This window comes from Arvicola amphibius, chromosome 11 (assembly GCF_903992535.2).
Source record: "Arvicola amphibius chromosome 11, mArvAmp1.2, whole genome shotgun sequence".
Classification (NCBI taxonomy): domain Eukaryota; kingdom Metazoa; phylum Chordata; class Mammalia; order Rodentia; family Cricetidae; genus Arvicola; species Arvicola amphibius.
Genome location: NC_052057.2, coordinates 12,882,542 through 12,892,680, shown reverse-complemented (window position 1 = coordinate 12,892,680; position 10,139 = coordinate 12,882,542).

Sequence of the window (10,139 nt, the reverse complement as noted above, 5' to 3'; positions counted from 1 at the left end):
ATATACAGAAATAGAGAAAGGTAAAAGCTCAGAGGTAAAAGGTAGATGAGGTAATTTAAGAAAAGTTGGCTAGAAATAATAAACAATATATTTATATTTCTATATAAATAGAAATAATAAATAGGGCATTCAAAAGAAAGAAAACGTCTCCATGTGGTTATTTAGGAGCTGAGGGTGGGTGGGCCCCCTAAAAGAGCAAAGAGGAAAAAAGGTGGGTGGGCCCCCTAAAAGAGCAAAGAGGAAAAAAAAAGATAAAACCAATTACAAGAACCCAGGTTGCCTTCTTAGCACCCATGCCAAGTGGTTCACAGTCATCTGTAATTTCAGTTCCAGGAATACCTGGTGCCCTGGTCTCGTGTAAACACACACACATACACATACCCATACCTAATTAAAAATAAAGTAAAATTTAAAAATATTTTAACTAATTAACTTAATTTGCTGTTGTTGTTGCCTGTTTTTGAGACAGGGTTTCTCTGTGTCACAGCCTTAACTATCCTGGACCTCGTTCTGCAGACCAGGCAGGCCTCGAACTCACAGAAATCTGTCTGCCTCTGCCTCCAAAGTGCTGGAATTAAAGACCTGCACCACCACTGCCCAGCTAGCTTAAAATTTTGAATTAAACTATTCTTTTAAATTTTTTTTTTTTTTTTGGAGAACCAGGTGTAGTGGCCTTTAATCTCAGCACTCATGAGGCAGAGGCAGGTGGATCTCTGGGAGCTGGAGGCTAGCCCAGACTATAAAATGAGTTCCAGGATTGCCGGGTGGCTACACAGAGAAACTCTGTCTTGCAAAACCAAGACCCAAACCAAACGGAGCCAAACCCGAAACCCCAACCCTGCCCCTCCCTCCAGCTACAAATGAAAACTAAACATATGTGTGCATGTATCTGAGCTAGGTAAGCATGGTGGCTCATACCTGCTAATCTGCACACGAGAAACTGAATCAAGAGGACTGAGCGAGCTCAAGGCCAGTCTGGGCTATATTATGAGACTTTGTCATAGAAAAACCAAAAAAAAAATTAATTGAAAATTTTATTGCCTTTTTATTTACTTCGTGTGCACATGAGTATATGTGCTTGTGTGTGGACGTTGGAGGGCAGCCTGTAGAAGCTGCTTCTCTCCTTTACCGAATGGATCCTCGGAATCAAAGTCTGGGTATTGGTCTTAGCATCATGTGTTACTAACCTCTGAACCATATCACTGACCCCTAAAATATGACTCTAGAAAGAAGGTGAAACACGTGCTCTACTATGTTCATAGCAGCATTGTGTGTCATAGCCAGAACCTGGAAAAACTTCAATGCTCCTCGACCGAAGAATGGATAAGGAAAATGTGGCACATTTACACAATGGAGTACTACACAGCAGAAAAAAATGACATCTTAAAATTTTCAAGCAAATAGATGGATCTAGAAAACATCATACTGAGTGAGGTAACTCAGACCCAGAAAGACAAACATCATATATACTCACTCATAAATGGCTTTTAGACATAAAGCAAAGAAAACCACCCTACAATTCACAATCCCAGAGAACCTAGACAATGATGAGGACCCTAAGAGAGACATACATGGATTTAATCTACATGGGAAGTAGAAAAGGACAAAATCTCCTGAGTAAATTGGGAGCATGGGGACCATGGGAGAGGGTTGAAGTGGGGGAGGGGAGTAGCAGGGAGGGGAGCAGAGAAAAATGTATAGCTCAATAAAATCAATAAAAAAAGATGAAACTTCTTGAGAAATGGAGATTAAATGGGAGTAAATTTAAGCATCTTAGAAATTTATCATGTGTGCACACACATGCATAACATATACACACATAAACACCATTTCTGTTTGATAAGCTAAGTATGGTCTACCTCAGTCTCTGTAGAGAAAAGCAAGGGAAAAGAAGAGCAAATTAGCAAAAGGATGTTTCTGCCATCGGATTGTTAGTTGACTCATTTCTTGGCAGAGGCTGTCCGTGGGAAGGCATCACTGGACGGGAGACCCAGGATGGCTGAGTTCCAGCTCCGACTCTTGTGTTGATGAGTCTGAGCATCAGGTCCACACCCAGAAAATGTCATCTTGGTGTTTTTAAGTTTAGAGGTCTGGGAGGCACATTTTCTCAAGAGCTCACAGAATATGATGGATTCAGTTCTAAGTCCCAAAATGTTACAGGGTTCAACATCCAAGGCAGACAGAGTTGATTAAAAAGCTGCCTCTCCTTTGCTATCCTTGATGGATTTCTTGGGACAGAGCCCACATGCTGGCACTCAGGAGGAGAGCCATTGCTGTAACCTGAAGTGAAATAGCATGCTAAGCTCGACTTTCCACACATACAACCTGGCATAGCCTATGCGACTACTTATTGGACATTTTACAATTTTATTTATTTGGCTCCTTCTGCAGATTTCATAATTTAATTTCATATCATTTCTCTTAGCATTGCTTTGGATCTCATCAAGTCCTTAAGAGAAGGCAGAAACACACAGGGCTCCATTAGACTCAACTCCAGGGTTTTAGCTGATATGGTTATAGTTTTCCCAGAACACGTGACTGTCCTGAAAACGGCTTTTCTTTTCCAAGTCATTCTAAGCCAGAGATGTCGTCATTAACGTCCTGAGAATCTCCAAAGTAAGACAAAAAGTAAAAAATATATGCAACACCTCAAAATGTTGAAAATATACAGCACCTAAAATTATATAATTGCTGGGGCTGGAGAGATGGTTCAGTGGTTAGAGCACTGGACGCTCTCCCAGAGGACCCGGGATAAATTCCTAGCAGCAGCCACGTGGCAGCTCATAGCCATCTGTACCTTTAGTTCCAGAGGATTCAACACCCTTTTCTGTCCTCTTCGGGCACCAGGCTCACAAGTGTGACCACGTTTGTGAAGGATTGTCTTGATTGATGATTGACGTGGGAGTACACAATCCACTGTGGAAGGCACCATTCCCTAGGCAGCAGTTCTGGGCGCTAAGCATCCACGGGAGAACAAGCCGGATAGTGAGCCAGGAAGCAGTATTCCTTCATGGTTCCTACCTACCATGGCCTCCCTCAGTGATGTACTATGACATGAACATGGAAGCCAAATAAACCCCTTTCTTCCCTGTTTCCCTGTATTGTCCCCCCCCCCCCCACCTTTTCTTGGTCAGACTGTTTGTATCACGACAACGGAACGAAACTAAAATAGTCCAAAATGCGGCACAGTTTAACGACATCTCCGAAACCCCCAGCCTTCCTGGCACTTTTCCCTGTCTCCTTGCCTGTGGGTGTGGTGATGATGACCAGGGTTGTTAAGTACCCTGGTGATGTCTGCAATATTCTGTGAGCATGGTACACCGAAGACACTGCTATACTGGGAGGGGCAACAAGCCTACTTCAGACAGGCCAGAGGAGGGTTCCTGAGTGCGAGAAAGTTTATTTCCAGGTGACTGAAAGCCTCCACGCCTAGGCTAGCGTGAGCACACCAACGTACCTGGCCCCTCACTTTAACGAGGCTGCGCATTCATGCAGGCACGTGAGGGGGGGAGACAGAGAGAGAGAGAGAGAGAGAGAGAGAGAGAGAGAGAGAGAGAGAGAGAGAGAGAGAGAGAGAGAGAGAGAGAGAGAGAGAGAGAGAGAGAGAGGAGAGATTCCCAGGAGGGCCAAGTTGGAAAAAAGTTACAGCGAGGTTTGTGCCGGAAAGCAGGCAACCAGCCACAAACCCAGGAATTTTGGAAGAGTGAGAGTTTGGGCAGGAGCGAGCCACATCACGTGAAGAAGCCGAGAAGCTTGTCTTTGTTGTGTGGACTGTTTCTAACTTTAGGCCACTAAATTCCAGCCGTTTCACAGCTCAACTGGGCTCCCTACCGTTTCTCATTCCCGGAGTGCTCAAAGAGGAACAATTCCAGGGTGCCAAGATGGAAACAGCAGAGGGGAGACAAGGCACTCCGAGTGAGGCACACGATCCTAGCGAATCGCCCCCCTTTCCTTTTTCATACAGACTGTGACCCCAGCCCACGGTACAGAGCTGCTCCTATTCACGGCGGGCCTCCGCCCCTCACAGTTAAACATTGCTGGAACCGTCCCTCATAGAAACACCCAGAGATGTCGTTTCCATGGTGATTTTAAATCGCATCGGCTTGACAAGCAAGATTAATCATCACACAGTTCACAGCCCCAAACAGTAACCCCTCGTCGGCACACCAGGGAGCAAAACCTCGCCAGAAAGCATCCCTACAGATGCCTTGATCTTGGACTCAGGCTTCAAAGCATGAGAAAATTCATCTCGGTCACTTATGCCACCCGATCTGTGGTGCTCTGTTGCGGCCAACCTAGGAGACTATCACCAGAAGGGAAATGCATAGATTCTCTTGGAATACGGTGTTTATACTATTAATTTTCGCTCTTTAAAATGTATCTTATTAAATTTGCATTCGTGTGTGTATGTGTTTGGGCATATGTGCGCTACAGCACACGTGAAAATCAGAAGAAACCTTGTAAGAGTTTGTTTTCTTTTTCTAGCTCTTTATGGGTTCTGGGGACGACACTCAAAGCCTAGTCAGGCTTGGCAGTGCGTTTACCCCCTGAGCCATCTTGCTGGCCCCTAATTTTAGCTCTCGACCCTCAATAACCTAATCTCCAAGTCTATTATTTGTGCAGGAATACAAAGCTGCTTTGAAACTTACAAGAGTTGACGTGGTTGTTCTGTTGCTTGTTTGTTCTGCAAAGTTGTGGAAACAGTCACCCTCCCAGGCCTGGAATCGACGGGTGGGGGGAGGGGAACGGTGCGGCAGAGTGGGGGAAATGCCACTTTTCTCAGCTGAGAAGACAGACTGAGTCAGAGAGCATCATCTTCCTTGGCTCCTCCCTTTCTTCCAAGTGAAAGTAGAGTGGCAGTCAGCCTCAGGATTTCGTTCCTGAGGAAATATTTTGTTACAAATAATCCAGATTTGTTACAAATATCCCAGAAGAGTTCACGGACAGTCTAGGCATCCCTCCAGTGCCATTTGTCTCCGTCTGACCAGGGCCTAAAGATGGACACTGTGGGGAGCTGGCTCCTAGGGGCTCAGGGCAACGATGTTGGGGAGCTGGCCTACTCCCATGAAGGAGAGCCGATTAGCCAACTTTCAGGAAATTGAATGAAATGATGGCGAAGTAAGAAGGCTCAGCAGGCCAACTGTTTGCCACACAAGTCTGATGACCCAAATTTGACCCCCAGACCCACATGAAGGAAGAAGGAGAGAACCAGCTCCACAAGGGTATCCTTTGAGTCCACAGAACAGTGCAGCCCATGTGCCCACCACATCTTACACAAACATGATGCTAACAACAAATATTTAAATCAAGGATGAAGCTCTGGCTCAGTGGTTAAGAGCGCTTGTTGCCCTTCCAGAGGACCAGGGCTAAATTCCTAAGACTCACCTGGTGGCTCATATTCTTTGTAACTACAATCCCAGGAGATCTGACACCCTCTTATGGCTTCCCTGGGCATCAGGTGTGTAAGTGATGCACAGACATACCTGTAGTAAGGAGGGAGGTCACTTCTTGGTTCCCGGCCGCCCGGCTAGCTTAGACCAGAAATAATCACACAGAAACTGTATTAATTAAATCACTGTTTGGTCCATTAGCTCTAGCTTCTTACTGGCTAACTCTTACATATTAATTTAACCCATCTCCATTAATCTGTGTATTGCCACATGACTGTGGCTTACTAGGTAAAGTTCTGGCGTCTGTCTCCTGCAGGGCTACATGGCTTCTCTCTCACTCCACCTCCTTTTCCCCAGCATTCAGTTTAATTTTCCCACCTACTGCTATTCTGCCCTGCACAGGCCCAAGACAGTTTCTTTCATTATTAACCAATGGTATTCACAGCATACAGAGGGGGGATCCTGCATCACTTGGGGGAAAAACAAGGTTAAAATACTGGAATAAATAGATAAGAACATTAAGCATATAATGTAGAATAATAGATGTATGTCATAAATCACCCTTATGTTAAAACAAAACAAATTTTCTCCACATGTACCCAAAGGCTACCAAGTGCATTTAAAAAAAGGTCCAATTTGTCACTTTTAACTAAAGACACACCTAAAGAAAATGACTTTGAAAGTTGAAAGTAAAGCAAGCAAACACTAAGTAAATAACTAAGAAAACAGAATATGGGGTTGGAGAGATGACTCAAAGGTTAAGGGCATTGGCTGCTCTTCCGGAGGTCCTGAGTTCAAATCCCAGCAACCACATGGTGACTCTCAACCATCTATAATAAGATCTGGTACCCTCTTCTGCTGTGCAGACATACATGCAGGCAGAACACTGTGTACATAGTAAATATATAAATCTTAAAAATAAGAAAATTGAATACATTCTTGGGTACACTTACACAGCAGAGAGACTTGACAGTGTTTAGTAAGGTATTAGCGTCATTATTCATAATAGAAACGATCTGAAAAGGTTCTTGAATATTTATTAGCAAGATGAATACATAATAAAGTAACAGTCTAAAGGAAAAAAAACAAAGTCTGTGCAGTATCAGAGATCACCAGACGACAACCCTGCTTTGTTGTTTGGAGACATGGCATTGCTAGGTAGCCCAGGATGGCCTTAGATTCTCCATGACCTCAACCTCCCAAGTGCTCAGATTGCAGGTACATCTGGCTTGCAGGTTTGAATCAAAAGAGGAATAGCACGTGTGTATATCCGCCCTCCTTTGCTTTTCTGCTGCTCAGGTAGAATGCTGACCAAACGCAAGGTGGGGAGGAAGGGCTTTATTTCATTTTCTACTGTACAGTCCATTGCCGAGGGAAGTCAGGGACATAGTTCAAGGCAGGATCCCAGAGCAAGAGCTTGGAGGGATACTGCTTACTGGCTTGCTCCCTTCCCTTTCTTATACAGTCTTGGAATATTGCCCAACTACCTACAGTGCATTGGGCCCTCCTGTATCAATTAGCCATTAAGGAAATACCCCACAGACATACCCATAGGCCAATGAAAGAGGTAATTCCTCTATTGAAGTTCCCTCTTCCCAGATTGTAGTTTGACTGTAATTTGTGTGAACTTGATAAAAATTAACCAGCGTAATATTCATATAAATCAAAAAACAATGAAAATAATAACTAACCTATTATTTAAGGACTTATTTTCTGTTGACCATCAGGTTTAGTTCCAGCATTTGGGAGGCAAAGGCAGGTGGGCCTCTGTGAGTTTGAAGCCAGTCAGGACTACAGAGTGAGCTTCATGACAGCCACAGCTACATAATAGAGAGATTCTATTTCAAAACAAGATGAAACAGAACAAGGCTGGGGGGGGGGGCGCTCCAACCTTTGGATGGAATGATGATCCTGGCTGCAGGTTAGTTGTGAGGCAGCCGAGAGAATCAGGAGATACAGGTGTTCAGGGCCACACGGAGGTTGGCGGAGGTGTTAGTAACATTCTATTTCTTTTTCTGACTGATACGCGATATATATGCACACACCTTGTGGTTTAGATAAGAAATGCTCCCAGAGGCTCATGTATTTGATACTTGGTCTCCAGTGGGCAGGGCTGTTTGGGGGGAGGCTCTGGAACCTTCAGGAGATGCGACCTTGCTGGAGAAAGTCCTCTCAGGAATGGGATTTGAGGGTTGACGGCCCTGCTTTCTGCTTACTCCCGGGTTCCTGTGTGTGGATGGAGGATGTGGTCAGGCAGTTTCCTGCTCCCGCGGCTGTGCTGCCCCACTGTCCTGGATTCTAACCCTCCGGAGCCGTAACCCAGGGTAAACGGTCTTCTGTAAGTTGCCTTGGTCGTGACATCTATCACAGCAACAGGAGAGTTGCTATGACAACTCACAAACACGTAATTTGGGATCATGTACATTTTTAGTGAAATTTTTTTACTCCTAAAAATGTATCTATATACCTGCAGTTTTCTTTAATATGTGAACTTTGTGGGGGGCTTTTTTGGGTTGAAACAGGATTCTCTACATAACCCTGGCTGTCCTAGAACTCATTATGCAGACCAGGCTGGCTTTGAACCCACAGAGAGCTGTCTGTCTCTGCCTCCAGCAACCTTTTTTTCTTTTCTTTTCTTCTCTTTTTTTAGTTACAAAATCCCAAAATGCAAAGGAAAAAAAATCTTGTAAAGGAAACTTCCCCAGAGTAAATATTCTTATGAATTTCATGTGTATATTTTTAAATATTTTAATTTCTAGATTTAATTCTAGGCTTTAGGGCCTAGAATATATCTGTAGAATATATCTGTAGAAATACATAGTTTATTTTTACGGAAGGTGTAAGTTAGCACACATGATATAACCGCCTGCATTTTGCCTTTTCTTTTTCCCTTTCAGAATCCCTTCTAGCAAGGTCTCCACACGAGCACACGGGCATCCGTCTGTGGTGTTCTTATTAGTCATTTCACAGCGTGATGTGATCGGGAAACTTTATTTTGCTTGAGTCTACACCTTAGGCAAAAGTGAGGTCATTTAATAGTAACAGTTTTGTAACAGTAACAAGAAGTGAGGTTATGTAACAGTAACAGTAGCTTGTCACAAAAATTCTGCTTTCAAGTTCATTCAGCCTGTCCCGCCTGAGCTGACAGAATGCTCTGAATTGTGTTTCTAGTCGCCAGCATTCAGCTGGATGCAGTGGCCGCTGCCGTGAACAGTTCTAGTCCCTGTGACTTAGAGGAAAGAGCTAGAGTCTTAAGCAGGCAATGAAGTGTTCTGCATCAGAGGCTCCCCTCCGCTTCCATGCGCAGATCGCTGGCCAGAGCCAGCTGCACGGTCCTAATTTAAGCACGAGGAGGTGGGAAGTGATTCCTCAAGCAGGAACCCAGAGGGAGTAATCAGGCCTATTTGGCAATTGCGCTAATGACTTCCTTACCACATTTATAGTCCGATGCCTTTTTTCCTTTCTTAAATTAAATAAAAGATTTAATTTTTAACCACACACATATGTGTCTGGGTCTGAGCATGCCAGTGCAGGTCTCTGTGGAGACCAGAAGCAAATACCAAAACTCCTGTGAGCTGCCTGAGGCGAGTGTGGGGATTGAACCTGGGTCCCCTGGAAGAGGAACCAGGGCTCTTAAGCCAGCTACCAAGCCTGGTCTGCTTTTATCATTGTGCTTTCTTAGGTTTAGATCTCTAATTTCTCTGTTGTTTTTTTCCCCTACCCCACACCATGGTGTGTCTGGCACACAAATGCTTGGTATAAGTTTGCCAGCCTGAATGACTGAAAAGTCTATTTTGTGAAGAATTCTGTGTGCTGGGCTAGGGGTGTGGCTCAGTTGGTAGAGTTTGATCTCAAGCACAGTATGGATTCGGCGTAGTGGTGCATGCCCTTCAGTCCTAGCACCAAACAGACGGAGGCAGGACAAGCACAGGGTTGTGGTCATTTTCAGCTACATAGGAAGTTCCAGCCCAGCCTGGGGAACATGACACCCTGTCTCCAAAACAACAATGCTAGAGAAGTGACGTGACTCAGCGCTTGAGAGTGCAGGCTCCTCTCTCAGAGAACCCGAGCTCGGTTCCCAGCACCCACCCTGGGCAGCTTATGGCCACCTGCGACTTCAGCTCCTGGGAATTCACCTCCCTCTTCTGGCCTCTAAGGGAATCACCACACTCAAGGAACACACAATACACACGACACACATGCACGCGCGCGCGTGCGCGCGCACACACACACACACACACACACACACACACTCATGCACATACAGGCACCAATCAAAAATAATCCTTTTTTAAAAAAGAAGAAAAGTAATTCTATTTGGTTTCAAGCAACGCAGACCAAAACTGTGAAAGGGGCCACCCGAACAAGAGGGTTTGCTTGTTGTCACATGAAGGCGGCAAAGGGGCATCAACTCCAATTATGGCTGGTGCCTAGAATATCATCAAACTCCCAGCCTCCCTTATGTGTTGTCCAACAGTTCCTTAACATGTAACCGCCTCTGCCTACAAAGGAAAGTTGAAGATAAAGAAAATTTTTAAAAGAATACATCACCATAATGGTATATATAGTTTGTGTCTGAATCTGTCTTTTTGAGCTTTCTGTAAATATTTTCATAAAAAGTTATGTGTACATGTGTTTCACTTGCCAAATATTTAGTAAAAGGCGGGTATAGTTCCTACTTGGCTTGACTTAAAAAAAAATACTCCTTATTTTTCGTGGTTGTATCTGTTTTGTTTTGTTCCCTTGCTC